Source organism: Theropithecus gelada, chromosome 14, assembly GCF_003255815.1.
Source record: "Theropithecus gelada isolate Dixy chromosome 14, Tgel_1.0, whole genome shotgun sequence".
NCBI lineage: Eukaryota > Metazoa > Chordata > Mammalia > Primates > Cercopithecidae > Theropithecus > Theropithecus gelada.
The window spans coordinates 37,189,626-37,216,017 of NC_037682.1; the positions used below are offsets into that span (position 1 = coordinate 37,189,626).

The 26,392-nt window shown below is 35.6% G+C and overlaps 1 protein-coding gene and 1 pseudogene across 2 annotated transcripts in view; one reads left to right on the forward strand and one right to left on the reverse strand.

Annotated features, from left to right (window-relative positions):
• The window catches only part of METTL15 (methyltransferase like 15), a 223,070-nt gene that overhangs the window by 157,406 nt on the left and 39,272 nt on the right, over positions 1-26,392 (reverse strand). The window lies entirely within an intron of this gene.
• Positions 22,618-22,929, forward strand: LOC112606815 (annotated as a pseudogene).

Consider the following 26,392-nt stretch of genomic DNA (forward strand, 5'->3'; position numbering starts at 1 on the left):
CATCCCAACTCCCACTATAATAATTAGCCACATTCATTTGTTTAAATAAGCAAAGATCACTCAAAGTTCCTGAAAGCTCCATTATTTAATGACTGCGTCCATCAATACCAAACTTCCTAATTCAGAAGGACAAACAAAAGAACAAAAGAATAACAAATATAATCAAAAGGTTAGGTCAAAAGTGCCGGGTATAGAAAGAAGAGATGAAATATGCATTTTCATTTTCAGTATTGTATTTATTTATTTATTTGTTTATTTCGAGATGGAGTCTCACTCTGTCACACAGGCTAGAGTGCACTGGCGTGATCTTGACTCAATGCAGCTTCCGACTCCCAGGTTCAAGTGATTCTCCTGCCACAGGCTCCCGAGTAGCTGGGACTACAGGCATGCACTACCACGCTTGGCTAATTTTTGGCTTTTTGATAGAAACAGTTTTCACCACGTTGGCCAGGCTGGTCTTGGAATTCCTGCCTCAGCCTCCCAAAGTGCTGAGGTTACAGGCAAGAGCCACTGTGCCTGGCCAGTTTCAGTACTTTTTCATTGTGAAGTCCCAGCCTAAGATTTCAGAACCACTTAAAAGTAATTTAATAAAACATCACAAGTGAATTTTGAACCAGAATCTAAGTTCTCTAGAATTGAGAATTTAAACTATACATTATAGCTCATAATATCAAAAATGAGGATGATAACCAAGAAGAAAGCTAAAAAGATATAAAACAGGATAGGAAATTTGTATTCTGTACCTCACTCTACTTTTACCATGATGTTTCTTGTGTATTTACATTGCTTCCCAGACTAACCAAATGAAACCATAAATTCACATTATCTTTGAAAACACAGAAACTAATCCTACATCATATCCAAGCACTAATTGCAGAGACTTAGATAATCAGCATAAAGACTAGTGTTTGTACAAGGAGGGAAAAGAAAAAATGCAGATTAGTTAAGTATACTGCCAGACTCAGAAAACGCTGAGTTTACAATACAATCTATCAAAATTCTAGTGTCATTTTTTTCACAGAAATGAAAAATGCCATCCTTAAATTCATATGTAACCACAAAAGACCCTGAATAGCCAAAGCAATCTTGAGCAAAAATAACAAAGCTGGAAGAATCACATTCGCAGATTTCAAATATATTAGAAAGCCATTGTAATCAGAACAGTATGGTACTGGCAATAAAAACAGACACATCAACCAATGGAACTGAATAGAAAGTCCAGAAATAAACCCATGCATTTGAGACAAAGGTGCCAAGACCACACAATGGGGAAAAGACAGTCTCCTCAACAAATGGTGCTGGAAAAACTGGGTATCTTCATACAGAAGAATAAAAGTGGGTCTTTATCTGAGACTATATGCAAAAATCAAGTCAAAATCTGAAGACTTAAATATATTATCAGAAAATATAAAAACTATTAGAAGAAAACATATGGGAAAAGCTCCATTACATTGATCCAAGCAATTTTGTTGATACAACCCTGAATCATAGGCAACAAAAGCAAAAACAGACAAATGGAATTGTATCAAACTAAAATGTTTTTACACAGCAAAGGAAATAATTAGTTGTAAAGAAACAACCCAGGATGAGAGAAAATATTTGCAAACCATACACATCTAATAAGGAGTTAACATCCAAAATATATAAGAAACTCAAAAACCTCAATAGCAAGAAAACAAGTAAATCAATTAAAAAATGGGCAAAGAATATGAACAGATATTTCTCAGAAGAAAACATATAAATGGCTAACGAGTTCATGAAAAAAGCTCAATGTCATTAATCATTAGGGATATGCAAATTACAGTGAGATATCACCTTGTAACTGTCAGAACAGCTATTAACAAAAAGATTAAAAATAACACAAGTGTTTTCAAGGATGTTGAAATAATAATTCTTGCCCTTTGTTGGTGGGAAGGTAAATTAATACAACCATTATGAAAAACCATATGGATTCCTCAAAAAACTAAAAATAAACTACTATATGGCCCAGCAATCCACTTCTAGATGATACAAGATAACTGAAATCAATATATCAAAGAGATACCTGCATTCCCGTGTTCACTGAAGCTTTATCCACAATAGCCAAGATATGGAATTAACCTAAACGTCTACCAATGGATAAATGCATAAAGAAAATGTAGTACATACACATAATGGAAAAATATTCAGCCTTTTAAAAAGAAGAAAATTTTGTCATTTGTTACAACTTGGAATGAACCCAGAGGACATTATGATAAGTGAAATTAGCCAGGTACTGCATTATTCCACTTATAGGTAGAATCTAAAAACATGTAACTCACAGAGTTAAAGAGTAGAACAGTGGTTACCAGAGGCTTGGGGAGGAGGGAAGAAATGCGGAGTTGTTGCTCCAAGGGTACAAAGTTTCAGTAAGACAGGAGGAGTAAGTCTCTGAGAACTACTGCATAGTAGGATGACTAAGTTAATAATAATGTATATTTGAGAATAGCTAAGAGAGTTAATTTCGAATGTCTTACCATAAAAAATAAGTGACATGCTAATTGGCTTGATTTAATCATTCCGTATTGTACATATGCAGCAAAACATTACACTGTACTCCATAAATACATATTATTATAATTGGTTAATTAGAAATAACACTTTTTTAAAAATTGAGATAATTATAAACTAATTTTCTAAAGTGAAAGAAAATCATGTATGGTTAAATATGGGGGAAAACCTATAAATTATGGCACGATGTCAGTTTCACCCACTTTCAAGCAGAAACATACATATTCCTTTTAAATAAATACATTCTATAGTATCAATAGTGAATTAAAACAGTGGTCATAAAGTACTTACAAACCCTGGAACTGAACGCAATGGTTCAGTATTTCTTGTTTTGTGACATCCCAGGAGAATGATCACATTACGATAACATCACTTCTTAATGTGTGTTTTTAAGTAATCACTTTGTTCACAGATAAGCAGTTGTGTGTGTGAGCTCCTGTATATGTTGTGTTTGCATATGTAATAAGTTAAATATTAACATAAAGTACCAAAGAGATATAGCGATTTTATTTTGGCAATAGTCTATCTCTAAAGATAATTAATGTTCATATTTAAAGAGCTATCCATGTGATATTTTGATGTTCGCATTTTCTTCTGAATTACAATTACCTCTAAAATTCGTATTTAACTTAAAAAATAAATGTAAGCCCATTAATTATAAAGTAAGAAAAAATTTTGGCTTGGTTCTTTAAAAAACAAACAGAATCTCTCCTAAAGAGACATAAATCATAATTTGAAAAAGGTATTAAAATTGTAACTCTAATACAAGAGGGGACATATGTTCAGTTGTGGCAAGTTTTCAAATTGAGGTTCCTACTTTAATGATCAAGGAAAAAGCTTCCAGGCTACAGAAAAAAAGGACTTAAAAAATTAACAACAATAAAAATAGCTCACTAAACTTTAAAGATATTTTTAAAAGTATATTAAGTTCTCAGGGTATAAGCCATTTTGGGGCAATTGATTCTGGGGAAAAATTAAATAGATAATGTTATTTTACCTAAGTCATTGAGATGAGGAAATACATTTGATTGTGTATTCTCCATACAAATACACACACACACACACACACACACAGAGAGAGAGAGAGACAGAGACAGAGACAGAGACAGAGACAGAGAGAGAGATCAGTAAGAAGCATCTTATTAGAAAGGTCTATACAAAATTAGATAACCAAGTAACAGCATGGGGCGAGAGTTACAAGAGGAAAAATTTGGAACAGATTTCAAAGGACAGCAAAAGCAGTGCTGCTGTAGAATGAAGTTCTGGCAAAAGGTGCAGAAAGATGAGCACACAGGAAAACGACCATAAAGCCTGACAGAATTCTGGGAATAAAATAATAATATTTAGAATTTATGCCATACTTTTTTTTTTCTTCAAGCATTTTACACAAATCAACTAATTAATCATCAAAACACCCACATGAATATTTCTCAACTCATTATCACACCCAAGAATGAGTTGCTTCTTCTTGATTACATATTACAAATCAAAGTTTTTTTCACTTTTCACATTAAACTTTTCAGCAATATCTGCCTTTTCATCTAGAACTAGTTTAATCATTGCATTTGATATTTTCAACAAATTCTATTGCCCCAAATCCAAAATTAGACTGCCTGTTTCTGATAGATTTCCCTTGAGAATAACACAGGATTTATTAAAACAATCTACACCATGTTTGCTTAAGTTCAAAATACTATCTAGCTGATAGAATACAGATAGTCCCCAATTTATGATGGTTTGACTTACAATTTTTTAACTTTACTCTAGTGTGAAAGTTATATGCATTCAGTCAAAACCATGCCTTGAATACCCAAACATTGTTTTTCACTCCCACATCACATTCAATAAATTACATGAGATAATCAACACTTATTATATAATTACAAAATTATTTATATTCATTTATTATAAAATTGGCTTTGTTCGATGACTTTGCCCAACTATAGGCTAATATAAGACTCCAGAGCACGTATAAGGTAGGCTAGGTTAAGCCATGATGTTCAGTAGGTTAGGTATATTCAATACATTTTTGACTTATGACATCTCCAACTTATGATGGTTTTATGAGGATGTAACCCCATCATCAGTCAAGGAGCATTTGTATATTAAAGTCCAGAATAGCTAATGGACAAATAAAAAGCATATTGAAAATTTCTAGAAAGTATCATGAAAACTCATGCTTAGGTCATTTTCTCCAGCTTTGCAACATTATTGAATAACCATTTCCCAAAAGGTTACTAATCACCAAATCTAGTGGCCTTTTCTAAACTGCTCTGAAGCCTGTGATACTACCTACCATACTCTGATTCTTAGCCTTCCAAGACAATGTACACTCTAATTTACTCTTTTACCTAACAGGTATTTGTTTCTTGTTACAGATGCCTCCAAAATTAATGAGCTCCTCAAAAATCCTTTCTTTGGAAGAAGGCTCTAGAACCAGGCTGCCTGAACCTCTATCCAAACTCTACTACTTGCTAGTTGTCTGAACTATGGCAATGTCTTGATGTGTCAGCAGTTTCACCTGCAAGAAGGGTATGTTGGTAATAACGGTACTTATTTTACAGAGGATTTGAGAGAAATATGTCAAAAAATATGTCAAAAAGAGGAACAGTGCCCAGTATATCATAAACATCAACAAATGTTAGCAGTTATGATGTTAAATTTTATGATTACTATTATCCTCTTTATTTGCGATATCATCTAATCTAATGGCTTCAATAATTTCTGCTCTGTAAGTGACCCTCAAAACTAAATCTTGTTGACATAACCTTATCTGAAATTGTAATTTTCATTTTCAACCACCTGCTGAGTATTTCCATCAACAGTGCCTTCCCAACAGCACATATTCAAAAGATCCCAGGCTGAACACACCATCCCAAAATTATCATTCATCCTATGTTCCTTTTTTTCAGGATGTAAAGTTTCAAAATACAAGTCATATTCTCTATTCGATTTTCATTATATCACCCTTTGTGACAACCTAGACAATTAGTATAATATTACAATTAAAATAAGGCCCAACTCATTTTCTTCAATTTGACAGGATATAATTTGTCTTCTCGTGGTTTTCCTTCTTTGCCTAAAATTATTTCCCTTTTGCTTAAATCAAAAACTAATAAATGTGACCTGTTATTACTTATTCTAACATCACTTTTTATTCTAGTGTCCATTTGTACATCAGTTCTTTCAAATTAGTACCCTTTTTGTAAGAAATGATTTATGATCTTCCTACTTTTCTTAACTCCAAACATTCATAGGTGCAAGCAGGCCAAGGCAGGTGGATCACTTGAGGTCAGGCATTCGAGCCAGCCTAGCCAACATGGTGAAATCAATCTCTACTAAAAACAAAAATTAGCTGGGGTGGTGGCCTGCACCTGTGATCTCAGCTACTTGGGAAGCTGAGTGAGGAGAATCACCTGAACCCGGGAAGCAGCGGATGCAGTGAGCTGAGATTGTAACCCTGCACTCCAGACTGGGCAAGAGAGCAAGACACAGGCCCAAAAACAAAAAAACAAAAAAAAAGGAAGGTGCAAACATCTGACTATATCACTGTCACCTTTCATTTGTGTCCTGTAATACTTAATACTTAATGTGATTTACTTTGCTTTTATTTCTTTCAATTATAGTTAGTATATTATATTGATATTTTACTGTGTATTTCTTTTTTTTTTTTTTTTTTTTTTTTTTTTTAAGACGGAGTCTCGCTCTGTAGCCCAGGCTGGAGTGCAGTGGCCGGATCTCAGCTCACTGCAAGCTCCGCCTCCCGGGTTCACGCCATTCTCCGGCCTCAGCCTCCCGAGTAGCTGGGACAACAGGCGCCCGCCACCTCGCCCGGCTATTTTTTGTATTTCTTAGTAGAGACGGGGTTTCACCGTGTTAGCCAGGATGGTCTCGATCTCCTGACCTCATGATCCGCCCATCTCGGCCTCCCAAAGTGCTGGGATTACAGGCTTGAGCCACCGCGCCCGGCCTTTACTGTGTATTTTTGACTGTATTTTCAAGGTAAGGGGGTGCCTACAAAATACTTATTATAAAAAAAGGATGTTGGGTCTGACATGATTGAGAATCAGTGTAGTAAATGAAGAGCTACAAAAATAAGTAATATTGTCTTGCTAGGCTTATTAAAGGAGGAAAATGTTACTATTGGTTTATTTATTTTATTATGATTATGTAGTACATTTATATACAAGAAATGGAGCAATGGTAATTGTTACCATTATCGTTAAGATTATCAAATAACTATAATATGTTATCATTGCAAAATCTCACTCACATATTGATATCATAGGTACAAGTTCTTCGGCAAAGTTAAGTATACCAACTCCAACGTATTACAATGTTTTTAAAAAGTAATCAGGATTGCCTTTAAGAAGCCAGGGTCACACAAAAAAAAAACTCAGCAGATCAATATTTAACCATGAACTTGTATTTATAAAGAATATCAAGGAAATCATTCTTGAAGAAATTAAGCTCTACCAAAATCGTAATCCTGAAACTTAAGCCAAGTCTTTAGTTGTAGAATCCTATTGTCTTATATAAATAATTCTGAAAGTAGTATAATACCCTTAAGAGAAGGATTGTGTCATCATTTCCTCCTTGATCATTTCCCAACAATAGGCTTGTATTAGTCAGGGTTCTCTAAAGGAACAGAACTAATGGAATATATATATACACACACATATATATAATGGAATATATATACACACACATATATACAATGAATATATATATTCCAATAATTAATGGAATAATATCCAATAACTAATGGAATATATATATATTCCATTATATTGCATATATATATTCCATTATATCGCATATATTCTCCATTATATTGCATATATATTCCATTATATTTCATATATACACACACACACACACACACACACACAGAGATAGAGAGAGAGGCAAGTATACTAAGTATTAACTCACATGATCACAAGGTCTCACAATAGGCCATCTGCAGGCTGAGGGGCAAGGAGAACCAGTTCAAGTTCCAAAACTGAAGAACATGGAGTCCGATGTTCAAGGACAGGAAGCATCCATCATGGGAGAAAGATGTAGCCTGGGAGGCTAGGCCAGTCTCTCTTTTTACATTTTTCTGTCTGCTTTTTTATTCTGGCTGTGCTGGCAGCTGATGAGATGATGCCCACCCAGATTAAGGGTGGGTCTGCCTTCCCCCAGCTCACCTACTCAAATGCTAATCTCCTTTGGCAACACCCTCACAGACATACCTAGGATCAATACTTTGTATCCTTCAATTCAATCAAGTTGACACTCAGTATTAACCAAAGCAAGTCCACCCCTTGTCAACTTGAACCCATACACATCTCCTGAAATCATACATAATCTTTAAATAAAGACAATAATAAGGTCACAATTATGCCTAACATAGTACAACTATTCTTCGTACAACCGGAAACGCACCAATCCTCAACCCAAATACTATTACATAAAGTTAACAATACTTAAATGCTGATGTGAACTCAATAAATCTTATGTCACATGATAAAGGAGAAAGGAAATAAAATGACGATAATTTCTTAGTACAAGTGTATATATACTGTTTTTAACAAAAGAAAGGGAAAGACTCATGACAATTACAGTCCTCATTTCTGCAGCTGGCCACGTGGTCATAGCTAGTATGGATGACTACCTTCTTCTACTAACTATTCTGTATTCCCTTTCCCTTCAGCAAGCACCAGGTTGTGTTTTTTTGTTTTTTTTATTTTTCCTGGTGGAGTGATTCAAACCTTCATTCATGAAGGGCCTGGATCACTTGCAGTCCTGCCTGGATTGGGCTGCTATAATTTCCCATTGACCTTAATCACAGGGCATGGTAATACTAAGAGATGCCCTAATGGATCTCCTGTACTCCATGCACACTCTTCCTTACCTCCGTTGCAGTGTAGCAGGCTGATTTCATCTTAATAGTACAGGTCAATCACCCCAGTCAACACTGTATCTCTCTTCTTAGCCTGTTCACTTAAAGGTGGGAGGAACCCAAAGTGTCCAGGTAGCAATCTTAAGTTCCAGTTTAATGGAATCATTGTTGTGTCTCCTGGTGGCAGCATTCCTCCCTCCAGAACTAAGACCTCTGCGCCAGCAGAACGTAATGTTGCAGAAACAGGAAGCAAAAATTTTGCCAGTGGATCACTAGGGTTGATGGTAAGTGGTGCCACTTCCACTTCCACCCTTGAGAGTTTTGCCCCAGCCCTGCAAAGGATTGTCACCTAGTTGGCATTGCAATTGTGACTTCAAAAGGCCATTCTGCCATTCTACCAATCCAGCTGCTTCAAGATGATGGGGAAGATGGTAAGACTAGTGAATTCCATGAGCATGAGTCGCACTTCTTAAGTCATAAAGTGAGTGCCTTGGTCAGAGCCAATGCCATGTGGAATACCATGACGTTGGATAAGGCATTCCGTAAGTCCATGGATGGTAGTCTTGGCAGAAGCATTGTGTGCAGGATAGGCAAACCCATACCTGGAATAAGTGTCTATTCCAGTGAGGACAAACCTCTGCCCGTTCCATGATGGAAGAGGTCCAATATAATCAACCTGCCACCAGCTGGCTGATCACACCAAGGAATGGTACCATATCGAGGGCTTGGTGTTGGTCTCTGCTGCTGACAGCACTCAGCAGTGGTCGTAGCCAGGTCAGCCTTGGTGAGTGGAAGTCCATGTAGCTGAGCCCATGCATAACCTCCATCCTTGCCACCGTGGCCATTTTGTTCATGGGCCCATGGCATGATGACAGGAGTGGCTGGGGAAAGAGGCTGAAGGTTTCCACAGAACGGATCATCCTATCCACTTGATTGTTAAAATCCTCCTCTGCTGAGATCACCTGTTGGTAAGCACTCACATGAGATACAAATATCTTCACGGTTTTTGACCACTTAGAGAGGTCCACCCACATACCTCTTCTCCAAATTTCTTCATTACCAATTTTCCAATCATGCTTCTTCCAAGTCCCGGACCATCCAGTCAAACCACTGGCTACAGCCCATGAATCCATATATAATCACACACCTGGTCATTTTTCCTTCCATTCAAAGTGCACAACCAGGTGCAATGCTTGAAGTTCTGCCCACTGGGAAGATTTCCCTTCACCGCCGTCCTTCAGGGATGTCCTAGAAAAGGGCTGTAGTGCTGCAGCTGTCCACTTTCAGGTTGTGCCTCAGTATCATGCAGAACTATATGTGAACCAGGCTCTAGTCTTCTCTTCCGCTGTCAACTGATCATAGGTAACTCCCCAGGAGGCCATCGGTGCAGGCTGGGGGAGAGAAGGCTGGGTGGCAGGAGTGCAGACCATGGGCATTTGCACCACTTCCTCATGTAAATTATTTGTGCCTTCAAGACCTGCTTGAGCCCGATCACGTAGATACCACTTCCATTTCATGATGGTATGCTGCTGTGCACGACCCAATTAAGAGCTAGATGGGCCAGAAAGCACCCAGTTCGTGATAGGCAGTTCAGGTCACATGGTGACTTGATGACATATAGTCAAATGTTCAGTTTCCACCAATGCCCAGTAACAGGCCAAGAGCTGCCTCTCAAAAGGGGAGCAGTTATCTGCAGAAGATGCCAGGGCCTTGCTCCAAAATCCTAGAGGCCTCCTCTGTGATTCACCCATGGGGGACCCGCCAAAGGCTCCAAACAGCACCCCTATCTGCCACTGACATCTTAAGCACCATTAGATCTGCTGGATCATATTGCCCAAGTGACAAAGCAGCATGCACAGCAGCCTGGACCTGTTGCAGAGCCTTCTGTTGTTCTGGACCCCACTCAAAACTGGCAGCCTTTCAGGTCACTCAATAAATGGGCTGGAGTAACACACCCAAATGAGGAATGTGTTGCCTCCAAAATGCAAATAGGCCCACAAGGCATTGTGCCTCTTTTTTGGATGTAGGAGAGGCCAAATACAGCAACTTATCCTTCACCTTAGAAGGAATATCTCTCCCAGGATAAATACTTTGTATCCTTCAATCCACTCAAGTTGACACTCAGTATTAGCCATCACATGGCCTGCAAGTAAGAATCATAAGACCTTTCACAAATAAAAAAATAAAGAGTTTATGATTTCAGGAATAAGGGTTAAATACCATTTATCTTATATCTATCACAGATTAAACAACCATGCTTTCAGAAACAATTTAAAGTGTCTGTTTTTGCAATCTTTTGCTGTCAAAAATATTTTTCTGTGCCTTTATTTGTGTTTCAAGGCCATTATCTCCTGGGTGGATCCACTGGATTTGTTGGTAAAGTTACCAAAGTATAAAATAATTGTCTATACTATCATTTATAAATTTTTCAGTTAATATACATAATCTTATAACAGAAATGAAACAAATTTGTCTAACGGAAAATTTGAAAGCTCATAAAAATAATAATTTTTGGAGTTTGTATCACCTAAAAAATTAACCTTGTACACATGTTTGGTTATCTCATTCCCTTTCCCTTCTCCCTGGGAATAAGGCCACTGGTAATTTTTAACACTTCAGAAGAAAAACAAAAGTGACTTAAAACACCGACAAAGTAATGACACCTACAAAGTAAATGTTTATGGGCAAAGATATTTATCTATTTGAAAGGGTCATTTTTAAAGGCTTCAGAGATTCTATTGTATTGAATATCTACCGTCAGGAACAATTATGGAATTCTGAACTAAATATACACTTTCTTAACACACTGAAATCTACTAATGTTAAAGTCTCAAAAATGAAATACATTTATGACATGAATAGAAAGATGAATTTCTAACCATTATAGTCATTTTAAAAATAGAAAATGTCTCCAATTGTATATAACTTAATAGGGATTTCAGGTCCTCAATTCCTACTTCTTCCTCAACTGGGTACCTTTCAGGATCATGTCTTCCGTAAAGGACAAGGGATGAATGAGATTTTTTGTGCGGTGACTTCCAAATCTAATTTCCTATCATAGGGTATATTTTAGACTCTGAAGTATAAAGAATAATAACACATTAGACACACATGGGAACTTACAAAATATATATGTAATAAGCAAAATATTAATCTTAAAGAAGAAATTTACATTTATTCAGTCTTCGACTTCAGTCGTATTAGTTTCTGCTAAGTCACATTTACCACATAAAATGAAGATCGTGCTATTAATTACTGTACTTACACTCAAATGGCATATAAGTGATCTTACAGGGACAGCCTGCTTCCTGATGTAATCCTTATAAGGTTCTTAGTAAAAACCCTTTAAAAAAATAACTGTTAATACTAGCTACCGTTTATTTAATGCTTACTAAGAATGAAGCATTGTCTTAAGATCATTACCAAATATATAATCTCATTAACACAGTCCTATGGGAGTTATTATCCTCATTACACTTAAAGAAATTGAAGCACACAAAAAAGCCAGAATTTGAACTCACACAGTCTTTATCCAAGACCTAACCTCTTGTCCTCTTCCCTGCATTGCCCTTTCCTCCTTGGCCTTCACACAAACCTGCAGATCCTATATGCAATATAGTCTCCCTACCCTCTGCCTCTCATCTCTGCTAAGAGGGTCCACAGGCCGTTAATTCAAACAGAGCACTCCAGAAACCTGGCAGAGGTGGGAAGGAAAAGACAGTGAATTTTAACAAAGGTAAAAGTAAAGACAGAAAGGATGGCATTATTGAGGCTGTAAAGTAATAAGCTCCATGTTCCTGGATAGATCAAGAATTGGCTCTAAAGGCAATTTAGTTGGAATAAAGGTAGCATTTTCTAAGGTTGATTGAATGTGTAGAGCAACATACTTAGATTAATAATAGGAACCATAACATTTTAGAGCTGGAAAACATTTAAATAACTAATCTCATTCTCTCCTCCACCCCTTGTAAAAGAAGATGCTGAAACTTAGAAAAGTTAGTTGTTGTTTCTTCAAGGCCTAACAAAACCAGTTAAAGAACCAATGCCATATTCCTATTGGAGAGCATTACATTCTAAAAATCATTATGAATGGGGAGGATTTATTGGATATAATACAATCCTAAACCAGAGAAAAACCTTAAGAAAATAAAGGTATGAGATAGAAAGAAGCTGGGACCAGTTTTCCCATAAAATGCTACCTTAATGCTGCAGACATCAAGAGATCACCTTACCTTTAACCTGCTTTCTTAATTCTCTTTTCCTTGTATTTTCAATCCTGATCCTGCCAAAATAAATTCCATTAGGAGAAACTTCTATATTTTGTATCTTCTTAATGGCTCTTCCTTTCAAAAAGAACTGGATAAAACTTGCTCCGTTGTGTCTCACAAATTCACTTAAGTCATACACTAAAATCATCCCATATTGAGAATGGCACAAATTCAAATGTATAAATTAGAGAGACATTCCTTTGTGAGACAGAACTGAGAAAAATAGAGACCCTGTGTAAGAGGGATTTAAGGGTAGTAGCATTATTAACTACATACTATATAATCGGGCATTATAATTGACATTTTGCAGGTGTTATTTCTTAAAATCAGCACAATTCTTGTATGAGAGAGTTCTTATTATCCTATTTTATAGGTAAAACTAATAAAGCTTAAAGAAGCCAACCAACTTGTCCAAAGGGATACAGTACTAAGTCACAGACCTCTGACATTACAACTTTATTTATTCAAGTACTTAATAACAAAATTTATGTATTTTTCATACACTTATTCTATAAGCTGTGATATGCCTATTTTATTCTATTAAAATCAGTTCTAGAACTAGAAGATAAACTAGAGCTTATTTATACCCTCATACAAAAGTTAATAAACAAAGCCCAAAGATATAAAGTTACTTGCCAAAGATAACAGAACATGTTAATGGCAAGGCAGAAACTACAAATTGTTAAGATTTACCAAGAACTTACTACCATATAAGGTAGGTATTATACTATCCACATTGTACAAATGAGAAAATAAAAGCAATGGGAAATCAAGTGGCTTTTCCAAGATCATAAAGCAAGTAACAAGAAAGAGAAAGAACATAGATTTGTCCTCAAGCAGTCTGGCTCCACAGCCTGTGTTGTTAACCACTATGCTAGAATCTCCCCTTCAATTAAAAATTGTACCTCCTAATTTCCTTTCCAGCTCCTCTGAAATTAAGATAAACTTTGCACTTATGAGTTACACATGAAAGAATCAATAACAGAAAAATCAAGTAAGAACCTACTTTGAAAATTCAAACAGCTCTATTATTTCAATTGATATTTAGAAATTTACATTTCTAATATCTCTATTAATTGACAAATGTAAATGAGTCAATTTATAGAGATTAACAGAGGCTCAAATTTTAAACCTGAACTTATCCCAGCACTACTGATATCTGCATTTAGCTCATCCTTCCAACTCTGCCACATGGATATTTGTAAAATGAGCCTAACGATTAGATCCTCTGCCCAGAATCTGGACAATTTAGAATGCTAAATTGGGACCTTAATTGTTTCTGTTTCATGAGTCAGTGAGTATAATATTTTATCTGTTGGATTTTCTAAATGCCAATTCCATCATGTTCTAAGCACATTCTTTGCCCACTCAGTAGTAGACTGGGTCACTCAAACAAAATGTAAGTATAACAGTAAAATGAAGTTTTCTAATTCTTTATTTTCTCTTACAAGCAACCAACAGACCAATATTTTGGTGGGCTCATCTACCTATGTATCTCAATTTTTTCTTTTATCTCTTCACTCTCTCTCCATTTAACCAATCCCAACTGCGTAAATCACACATTAGAATACAGTCAGCCCTCTGTATTCATGGGTTCCCCATCCATGGATTCAACTAAGCAAGGATCAAAAATATTCAGAAAGAAACATTCCAGAAAGTTCCAAAAACCAAAACTTGAATTTGCCAGCATGGAGAGTACTATGTTGAATCCACTGGAATAAAGGGATAGAGAGGCATTGTATTAGATATTATAAGTAATCTAGAGATGATTTAAAGGGAAGATGTGTGTAGTTATGTCAGAGGTATTTGAACCAGAATGAATCCATCTTGAATAGGAGCTGGGTGAAACAAGGCTGAGACACAGCAGGTTAGACACTGTAAGTCACAGGATGAGGCAGGGGGTCAGCACAAGATATAGTCACAAAGACCATGCTGATACAACAAGGTGTAAAGAAGCTGGCCCAAACCCACCAAAACCAAGATGGCCATGAAAGTGACCTCTGGTCCTCCTCACTACATTATATGCTAATTATAATGCATTTGCATGCTAAAAGACACTCCCACCAGTGCCATGACAGTTTGCAAATGCCATGGCAACGTCATGAAGTTACCCTATAATGGTCTAAAAGGGGGAGGAACCTTCGGTTCTGGGAATTGCCCACCCCTTTCCCAGAAAACTCATGAATAATCTACCCTTGTTTAGGATATAATCAAGAAGTAACAATAAAAATAGCCAAACCGCAGCCCTGAGGGCTACTCTGCCTATAGAGTAGCCATTCTTTTATTCCTTTACTTTTCTAATAAACGTGCTTTCTAATTCTTTTTGCACTAGATCTAAGAACACCTCTTGAGGTCTGGATACAGACAGACCCCTTTCCTGTAACAGCTATATACAAATACGACAACATTTTATATAAACGACTTGAGTGTCTTTGGATTTTGGTATCCAAGGGGATCCCGGAACCAATCCCTCATGTACACCAAGAGATGGCTGTATTTCACTTTTTCTAAATTATTTTCCAATGTACAAAAAAAAAAAAGGCCCTCAAAGACTGTGAGTTAAAAAAAAGAAATGTTTCATAACATTTTTCCCCTTTTTGTCTGTCAAACTATATTTAAAAAACAAAATTTAGTGACCATCATATAGCTATTACTAAACACATAAACAAATTCCCTTCATCAAAATTGACGAAAAAGAAAAAATTTATATCCTAAAGCCCACTTCCTCCTTGCCATCCATTTGGAAATGAAAAATGAATTCAACATAAGGGACATTAGTAGATAATTTAAGAGAGCAGCTTAGGCCTAAGTGCTTATGAGGTTAGCGGTGTGCTGCAATTAATTAAAAAAAAAAAAAAAAAGCACACATAGGCTTTGAGGACATATAAAACTAATTATATCACTTCCTAGCTCCATGATCTTGGACAACTCATTTCACTCCTCTAAATCTCAGTTCACCTATCTAAAATGTACATAAAGTAGCAGGTGCGGTCCAGGAGACAGAAGGGAAAGTCTGAAAGTCTCGGGAAATAAAAGCAGAAATGCCAGATCCACTAACTAGTGTTATATAGTATAAATAAACCAGACACTCACGCTGGGAATTTACCTTCTTTATTTCAGAGGCAAATAACTGTATCTGATTATTGAAATCTGAAGGAAGAGGGTGGGACCAATAACAGTGGGTATAAAAATTAAAGAATTTTTGAGAGGATCACTCAGGAAATTGACAGGTCTTAAAGAACAGCTATAAGCCTACTTAAGATCCTAAACCTTGTTGGGCTGAGACACCCAGAAAATTACAAGATACAGAAGGAGGGACAGTAATGCAATAAAGTTATTGAATGAGGTACTGTGCTAAAAGCCAGAAATATATAAAGTAGGTATGAATCCACCATAGTTTTAAAGAGGAAACAGGCAAGTTAAGAGACAATTACAAAAAGTGTAGTAACTCCATCCTGGAAGAAAGAGCAAACAAGGTAGTGAACAGTGCAATAAACGCCATCATGGAAGAAAGAATGGACAGAAGCATGTGCAAAGTCAGAGACCTGAAAAGAAAATTATGTGCCTCATATGGGTATCAAGTAGGAAGTAGGGCATGTTGGCAGAAGGGGAGGTTGAAGGGGTAAAATGGGCCTGGTGGTAAAGGAACTTTGTACATTTTGCCAGTAATTTGCAAACCATTACACTATAAAATGATGTGATCAGATCTAAAGTGAGATCCATATAACAGCAAATTAAAAGATGTATTGAAAGTAAGTGGCCAGTTAAGAGGTTCTTGCAGTCAGCATGGTAAGAGATGAGAAGGTGGGGATATGATGTTTTAAAGAAGGGAGAGGGGTGAATATTAAGCAGTCAAGTATGCTAATAGAGTTAACTCATCCCAATGAAAACTTGTCATCACAAAAAGCACGGAAAACTTTTCTTATTACCCTTTTTTTCTTTTCTTTTTTTTTTTTGGTCACTGTTGCCTCTGAACAGATGGGAATTCCCTCCTCTTAGTCTAACTGACAGCAAAAACTTCAAATGGGAAGAACTTCCTGGCATGGGTTTACAAAGAGTGCTTAAATCTATTCCAATTTGCAATTGGAAACACTCATTGAGACAACCGAAGAATTTAGTAAAATAAATTGAATAATATTTGTTAAATTTACACTCTCATGGTGTGGGAGTATTTCAGCACAGGCTGGAACAGTTTCAGGTTCATCATTACCTCCTGAGAATACCTCTGATAAATAAAAACTCACAGAAAAGTAAAGCTAAAGTCTCAACTCTTGAATAGGCAGCAATGATTTTCTTGGTTTTAACAGTCTGACCCTAATGAGCTGGATTTCTAAACTGATAACTAGAAGGCAACAAAGCTCTTTCCTTTAGAATGAAATCATATAAATTTTAGGGGTTTTCTTTTTTTTTTTTTTTTCTATCACACAGAGGATATGTGTATAAAGGAGAGGGATTTTTCATTTTTTAAAATCACCCCCATTTTAAAGTTAGTACAGATATTTTTAAAATACCTTTTCCAATTCACTATCTTCACCTTTTCTCCTTTTGTCTTCTCATTGTTTCCTCCCTCTCCATATTCAAAATAATAAAGTTAGTTTGTGTGTTTGAGGAAGAGGTGTTAGCAAAGCTTCATCAGTCCAATTCCTTTGTTCCCTCAATATCTCTCACACAAATCCATCTCAATTTCATGGCCTAAGTAGACAGTAACAAGAAGAAAGAATATAGAAAACAGGCAACAGAAAAGAGAAAACAAAAGAACCAATGAAACACAAAAGCCAAACGAAAAAATATCAATACTATACTAATGCAGTATAACTAATAAATTGAAAGTTATCTTGGAAATCTTCTAGCCCCACTCTGTTGACAATAAGACACAAAACAGCATTGCAGGAGATTGGAGGGCTGGGGCGCAGTGGATAAGAACTGATTAAACCTTTCAAACCTAATCTGACCAGGAGTTTAGGACTGCCTGCCCAAGAGATGTACCCTGAGTAATGGCAGGCCTATAGTTTCTGTATTTGAAATTCAAAGAAGCTACATTGGGTCCTGGGTTTGCTGAGAGTCTAAATTTATCAAATATTATTCAATTTATTTTTCTAAATTCTTCAGTTGTCTCCATGAGTGTTTCTAATTGCAAAGCATCTCAAAGATGCTTTCTTGCCTTGGAATTTTCTTTATTGACTCTCAATTTGAGAAATGCAAATATATTTTAAATAAAATTTAAGTACTGTTTTGTTATAGTGCTTTTCTACATAGGCCTTTTTGTATTGAAAATAATTTTTCTATGGGAAGCAAATGAATTCCGAAGTCATATGCCAGTTTGGTTTTGGGTAATCCATCAGAAACAGTGCAATGAGATAAAAGAGATGATCCTACTTACATGTTCTCCTTAATGGATCTTCAGCCACTCGTTGCCTATCCCTAAAGAATCATATATTTTAAATCTAATAATTACCTAATCCAAATTCATTATTTTATCTATGAAGGCACCATGGCCTAGAAGGAAAGGTAACCTGCAAAGTAACAGAGAGTTGGTGTAAGAACCCAGGTCTCTTGATTTCCAGTCTAAAAAATGTAAACTGCAAGAATGGCCCTGGTGTAGTACATCTGATACATGGCAGTTTGGCTAGATGAGAGCAGATTTGGTAGTTCAACACCCACCACTCACCCCTGCCACACAAACACACACACACTTCAGCTACATCCATAATCCAATATTTTTGTCATTATATTATCATCTCTGTCTGTACCAAGTACTGTTTGTTAAACACTTTATGAACAACTTCTAATCTAATTATCAGAAAAATCCTATTACATAGGTTCTTCAAAGTAGAAATGGCTAAAAAAAAAAAAAAAAAAAAAAAAATTAATTGAAGTCCAGAAGACGTGATGATAAAGTACCAAGCTCCTACTTGAAATAATTCAAGTGTTTAGGCTAACTACATGGCAGAACAAGAAAAATAAAGTGTATTATTCCCTTTCTGAAAAGCTGCCTTAGCCTAGCAGTGTCTGGTCTGGCAGTCAAACTGCTACACAATGTGGTACCAATCCACATTTCTATTCTCATTTCCCATCCTTTTAATGCAGTATTATTATGCTATGAATGCAATAAGTTACAAATTAATGGATTTTTCCTCACTGAGATCAGAGTGTTTAAAAACACAGAATATATAAAGTCTAAGATGGTTAGCACAGTGATAGGAACAAAGCAAACTTAAGAATACTACTTGACAGGACTGACCACCACAAGCATAGACCATGACTACGAATACCATAGGTAAGGAAGAATTTTGAAAAAGTTGAAATAAAATCAGCTTATCTCAATCCCTTGGTGACTTAAATGTGATAAACTACTGTGACAATCAGGGAGATTGGTAAATAGTAACTCATTTAGCTTAGGTATAAAAAGCCAAAGACTTAGACAAGTTCTCTTGTCAAGTGCTAAAAGTAGGGCTAGAGAAGCAAAATTATAAAAATGGAAAATATAATTGGAAATAAGCATGACCCAATATTAAAGAATTAAATAATGCTGAAAGAACATAGAATCAGTAAATAAGTTGAGTCCAGATTTTTGAGAGAAGGTAGAGGGAAGTGGGGAAGGAAGATGTGACGGCCAGGGAGTGAAGAAAGAAACAAGAAAAATAGCAGGGAAGGGAGATTCACTCTTCAGAGAATCTTTGTAGATGAAAAATGTTGTACCTGTGAAGCAATCAGTGTAACGTGGAAATAAGGCTACCATAACCTACTGACTTTTAGGTATCATAAAATGTCAGAAAAATTGATTTTTTTTCCTTTCCAATTTATACATGACCATTAATTCTCTATTTAGAATCTTTAATGAAATTCTAAACATCCAGTTAATAAATTTCAAATATCACAATTTATTAGTAAATGAAAAACTATATACCAAGATATGACTCAAGAAGTAAAAGTTGAAACAAAAAATAAGAAATTGGTAATGCGGGTCTGGCCAACCTATGAGCAAAATATACATAAATAAAATGAGGTTGGATAAGAAGACTGGAGAGAAAACTGTGTGGACCCTCAGAAAGATTTAGACTCTAACTGGTAATACTCAATTTTAGGTAAAAGACCAAGTAACCCAGCATTTCCCAAAGTTAGATAAAGCATTAAACTCCTCAGGCACATGCATAATGTCCTTTGAAAACTAGGTAAGTAAAAAAGAGTTTGTCAGGGTGGAGGAAATATATGATCAAATAAGTTTGTACAATGGGTTAAACAAAGGTAAAAATGTTGGTTTTGTGTTTGTTTGTTTGTTCGTTTGTTTGTTTTACTAGAATTCTTATATGTTAGTTTGCACTGAAAATCTCCAGGAGAAGAATAGATTATGCTGTATTTTTAAAACACATTTGACCACAGAATTTTTCAAAGATCATCTCATCAGAACTTAGGGATACTGAACAAAAAACCAATAGGTTACCATTGTTCTTAAAGTTTTCTAATGAGTGATAAAGATCATATATGGTATTCCATCAAAGACCGACCATCTACTGTACTCTATCAAATCTAAGATGATACTGATTATGTGATGCAGCATTAATTTTACATATCATGAAGAAAAGATACTGCCAATTAAATTATAGCATGTCATCAATTATAAAATGTGTCTCAATTTCAATCAATAACTTCAAAAGAAATGTTTCAGAGGAATGACTGAAGGGTGTGTAATCCACTTATTGCCCTAAAGATTGTCTACTTTGTAACTAGATCAAATGCTTTTCCTGAATTTTCCTTTAGCATAATGCCTGAATCTGGCACTAGACAGCACACTAAAATGCTGTTGTAGATTGCCTTAGGTGTTTATTATACAGATATTGTTGAGGCTTCAAGATCCACATTTGATTATAGGTAAATAATTTCCATCTCATAGATGCTGGGAGGATTTAGAGAAATAATATATGTAAAGTGCCTGAAACCTATCAGGTCTTTAATATGTGAGTTCTCTTCTTTTCTTATTTTATTCAGTAATCCATTCTAGCATTTTATCATTTTGCCAGCACATACTTGCTCTCTTCAGCCAAAATACCTTCCTGGTCTTGATTTCCTTTTGTTTATTCTTCCATAAACATGAAGAACACCTAATCAATCCCTCCTTGCAAAATTCTTTATATAAATGAAATACTTTCTTTCGAATACTTTATTTTAAATAAATATGAACCTAATGAAGGAAGAGACTTTTTTAAACGTCATTTTTAATGAATTTATTAAGGTCAAATTAATGCAATGTAAAGGAATGTAAGCAAGCCACTTAATTTGTTTTTTATTAAGTAAAACATAATGTTTAATTGGATACTGGGCTATTATTGAACAAATCAATATGCTTTTACTTATGAACTGGTTTGTGTGGAGCATAACAGACTTTCTCATAGACTGATAAATTAGCAAGATAAAAAGAAAAGATATTGTATTGAATATTTTTAAGAGAAAAAAAGGCATCAAGTAAGGAAGAAATTAATCACAATGACACAGGGTTCATAACAGGATTCTAAAAAATAAAAATCAACATGGTAACTATAGGTCTATTCAACAGATTTTTAAAAATCTATAAAGCAAAACAAAAATCTAAATACCAAAGAACAATTAACCAAGTTGCCAAAAGACAAAATACTTTGGTGGGATGTCAATCAGTAACACTGAGCTGACAACTGTGCCTTAATTAATTTTGAAACTGTTTCCAATTAGTTAGTATAGAACACTAGAGGCTTCATGCTGCCTATGACTCAGTGCACTGACTCATCTACCAAAACTTTTCTTACACAAGAAATATTCAAGCACTCGCCAGGATGCAAGATCAAAAGGAAAGAGGGTTCACCAACCTTCTTAGTTAAAACCTTGTGATAAATTTAGATGACCGGAAGGATATGGAACAACTTTCCAGAAAGGTTTAACAGTCAGAAATAGCTTGAAGTTTGATTTGTTAACAAAACAATGAAAACATATTATTTTAAAATCAGTCTTGCAAATATATCTATAAAATATGCTAGTTGTTTTTTAAACTATATAGAGGATATAAATAATATAACCAACATTAAAGTGTTCAATGAACTTCACCTCATCATATTTAAATATCTCATATTTCCTAACTCATTAAAATAGCAGTGGAAACAAAATCCAGACTTGAAGAAAAGCCTAAAATCATCATACATCTATCCCATAGAAACTTTCTTACATTTTCAGATTTAGCTTATCATGGTATGATTCAATTATAGACTTTTCTAGAATAAATCTAAAGCTTTAAATGATTCTTCAAATTATAAAACATAATATGAAAAAGAGGACAATAACTTTTATTATATAGTTTACCTCAGTTTATTAAATCAGAGTAATACAGTTTTGTTAATAAGCAATTATATTAATAGTTTTTAAATAAGCAATTATAATTATTATTATAAAGTTTTATTAATAGGCAATTATATTAATAGTTTTTTAAAATTTTAAATAGTTTTGACATGCCATTGGGTTGGGAGAATGGGTAATGGACCACAGAAATGAGGAACAAAAGACCACTCGTTGCAGGGAAAACAAAGAAGACCCTTTATTCAGAAAACAGAATGTACAAGACGAGGTGTTCCACAGGCCACAGCCTGTCCTAACATCCTGGAGAGTCTAGGAATCCAGTGAGAGAAATCAAAGTTAGTACCAATTAGTACCAAGTCAGTTCCCAAACAAATTACCAATAAGAGATCCATTATGTTATAGATGTCTACAAGTAATTTTTTCATGCCATATGAAAAATTTTAAAAAATTTTAAATTCAAAAAATTCTGAGATGACTTACAAAGTACAGAAAGTACAGAAAGTAAAACAGTAAAGAAATGGAAATAGGAAAGAGACGAAGGTAGCAATAAAGATAAGAGGAATTTTAAAAGTATAATTAGCTAGCCATTTGGGGCCATGGATTTTTCATCCTAAAATCATGGTCCGATTTGTCTGAAACCTGGAGGAGGAGGCTCCAACACTAGTGAACACTGCTGTGACTTATTTGAAGCCTACATTGGCCGCATTTAGATACTAAGCCAAAGTTGAGCTAACTCCTCCAACTCCTACTGAGATCCTGACAGCTATTCAGAGCCTGAAAAAAATAGTCAACAGTGCTCACACTGCTAGCTTCTAACAGCTGACAGTTAAGGAAGCTGTGCTGAATGGTTCAGTGGCCACTGAGGTGTAAATGTGGTTTTATATTGGAGCAATCATAAGTAAGCATTGCCTCATTGCCTATAACGTTTGACAACAAGTCTTTAACATCTGATTATATTTTATTTACTATTTGAGTGTTCTTGGATCATGTGTGATCAAACTGCTATCTGAATAAAATGTGTCCAAAAAAAAGTATAATCAGTGGTATGACTGTCACTCAAAAGAAAGGACATACAATGTTTACATCCTTTAATATAAGCAGGCCACAAAATTTACCAGTGAGTTCCCTAAAAGCCACTGCAAAGAGAGAAACATAAATGGTTGCATCATTCACTATATCCACCAAAAATTACACACACGCACATATACATCTAAACCCTGGTCATTCAAAATAAGCCTTCCTGCTACTGCACTTTGAAAAAAAAATCCTGGCCAGGCGCAGTGGCTCACGCCTGTAATCCCAGCACTTTGGGAGGCCAAGGCGGGCGGATCACAAGGTCAGGAGATCATGACCACAGTGAAACCCCGTCTCTACTAAAAATACAAAAAATTAGCCGGGCGCAGTGGCGGGCGCCTGTAGTCCCAGCTACTCAGGAGGCTGAGGCAGGAGAATGGCGTGAACCCGGGAGGCAGAGCTTGCAGTCAGCCGAGATTGCGCCACTGCACTCCAGCCTGGGCAACAGAGCAAGACTCTGTCTCAAAAAAAAAAAAAAAAAAAAGGAAAAAAAAGAAAAAAATCCTATTAGTCCTCATAAACTGGTAAGATAGTAAATTACCACTTCCTCCTCCATCTCTGGAGTAAACACAATAATCAGTTTCAAAGTTGCATTACTTTTAATATTCCTCTATATAAGCTATGGAATATCAGTGAAACATGTGTAAGAGTAATTCTAAGAGTGTGAAAATTATATGGTCTAAGTACATTGCAGTCCTTCATAAATTTTATTTCCCCCAAAGTTTTTATAAGTATTAGGTGACAGAGAGGTCAAAGTCATAATCTGATATAAGAAGCTGGAGTACAGCTATTTTATGTTGTTTTCTAAAGAGCGGATCTATATATTTTGACAGTAAGCTAAGTAGAAAATATTGACATACACATTATGAAACCTAATGAGCCAAATGAGAATACCTGCCTGAATTAAACAAATGCTTATTGCGATCCACTACATAAAAGATTACACTTACTGGGGTTAAAATGAAGAACTTGTCTCTCCTCCTCCCAGAGGTTAGAGTCTATTGGGGACCACATGCAATTAAATAAATTATAGCAATGATAAGGACCATAATGAGCAATCAGTGCCTGCTGGAGCAGAACCTAACCTGGAAATGAAATGTCAAAAAAGGGTTTTCAAAGAAACAAATGCCTAGGCTGCAGCCTAAAGCAAGAGTTAGCTATGAAGTTCCAGTCAGATGTCAACAGAGATCCTAATCGGTCTCCTCTATGCTTATCTTCCTAAACTGAGTTATTAAATGACGGAACTACTCAAGGATCAGGATGTGTTTTCTCAAGGCAAAATTCATCTAGGCTCATGGTTTTCGTTTTTACTTACATGCTGATCATTCAGTTACATGACAAAAATCATTAATGCGTCTTTGTTCCCATAAGTGTTCCCTGACTTTCCTCTTCCTAAAGCATCAAAGGAACATCTGGCTTTATGCTACCAGCTTCTTTCCCTATCATCCACTGCAAGGAAGGTCCTATGTTGTCAAAATAGTAACAGTTACATCAACGTAAATAATACAGAGCAAAGTACAAAAGAAGAAGGATGAATTAGAATAAAAGCTAGCCTGGATGAGAGTAGAGGGGTAGCTTCTTCAGTAGTTTTTGAAAAAAGAATGGCACACCAGCTGCATCTGATGAAAACAAAAGATGAGAAAGGGAACAAGAGCAATACTAGAGAGTACTGCTGGGAATTAAGAGTCCCTTCATGGTTTTGAGAAATGCATAAAGAACTTGCATTATTTTTAAATAATTGTAGTTTTAATGGACTATGTTTTTTTGACTATAAGACTCCTCAAGGACTGTATCACGTGGGTTATGACTTAATAAGAATTAAATCTGGTAAATTTTTGTCTCATGCTCAAACATTACCTCTGAGCTCCAAAACACTGTATCTAACTGACTCTTGAAACTCTATTCTGGCTGTCTGAAAAGCATCTAAAAACATGTCCAAAACAAAATATGTGATCTTCTATTAAGGGAAAAAAAAAAAAAAAGAGTCCTAGTTCATCCTACGACAAGGCCACACACTTACCTTAACAGTTCCCTCTCTTCACTTCCCATATCTAGCTCTTCATCAGATTGTTTATTTTATATTCAAAACCCCTCATATCTGCCCACCTCTGTCCATTTAAACTGTTACCACTCTATCTAAACTATCACCATCTCTTTCAATAAATACAGTTGCTTTCTAACTGGTCTCCTTTCATCTACTCTTGCACAACCCACTCCCAGCCTACCACTTCTATTTTCCACAAGGCAATCTGAATGTTCTTTACAAAATATCTATCTAATCTAGTTAGCCCACATCCTCTGATCAAAATGAATTTAATGAATTTTCAGTGAATTCCCACAGCTTTTAAAATAAAGACCAATATTCTTAATATGGTCTAAGGCCTAGCATTTTTGTTCTTCTTAACTTCATCTTTTTCCATACATCCTTGCTGTCTACACTTAGCCACACTGTGCTTTCACGTTAAATAAAAATTACAGAAATCTACTGTTTTGGGCGAAGCTCCTGCACTAGGCCCCAATACACTAAACTAAAAATCTAAATCAAAGCATTGAAGTTCCCAGTCACCAAATCAAAACTAAGTTGTTATTTGACTTTCCAATAAATCAGGAGAGAAAAATGACAGCCAAATTTCCAAAATAGGCCAGTCAGCAAGATAATGAATTTCCTTCTTCCTTTAACACTTACCCAAAAATAAATAAACTTAAGTAACCTGATATTAATATTTTTTATTATGCTGTTTCCCTGTTCTTGCCTTTCTAGAAAAGTAACTTTCAAGTGACCAATCTACTCTTTGTTCTTTGTTTCTCTTTTCTTTGGCCCTTTTCTATCTATAAAATCAATCTCCTCTGGTCCACTCTCTGTAACACTCATTCTGCTTTATGGAATGAAGTGTTATCCAATTCTAGAATTGCAAATAAAGCCAATTAACATCTTTAAACTAAATTTGTTTTCATTTTGGCTTTTGACATTTGGTTTCTCAGAAGTGTCCTGCTTTTTCCTACAACAGTAAAACTGCCTTTGCAAAGAATATGATTGAGAGAAATCTAACATAGCTGACTTCATCTCACTTCTAACCTCATAAGCTGTTTGTTCATTCCCCCGTGTAGGCCAAGCTAACTATAGGAGGAATTTAGTTTATAGTTTAAAGCAAGGATGATAACAGTCCCTGCCTAAAACTAACCCTCCTCTTTGTTCAGGATGGAAACTGCGTTTGTGAAAATAATGAAAGTCCATAAGGTTACAATTATGGTAAAGACTTGAATTCTGTTAAGCTATAAGCGTAATTAAGCAATCACCAGCCATTGTTCCCTAGCTTGC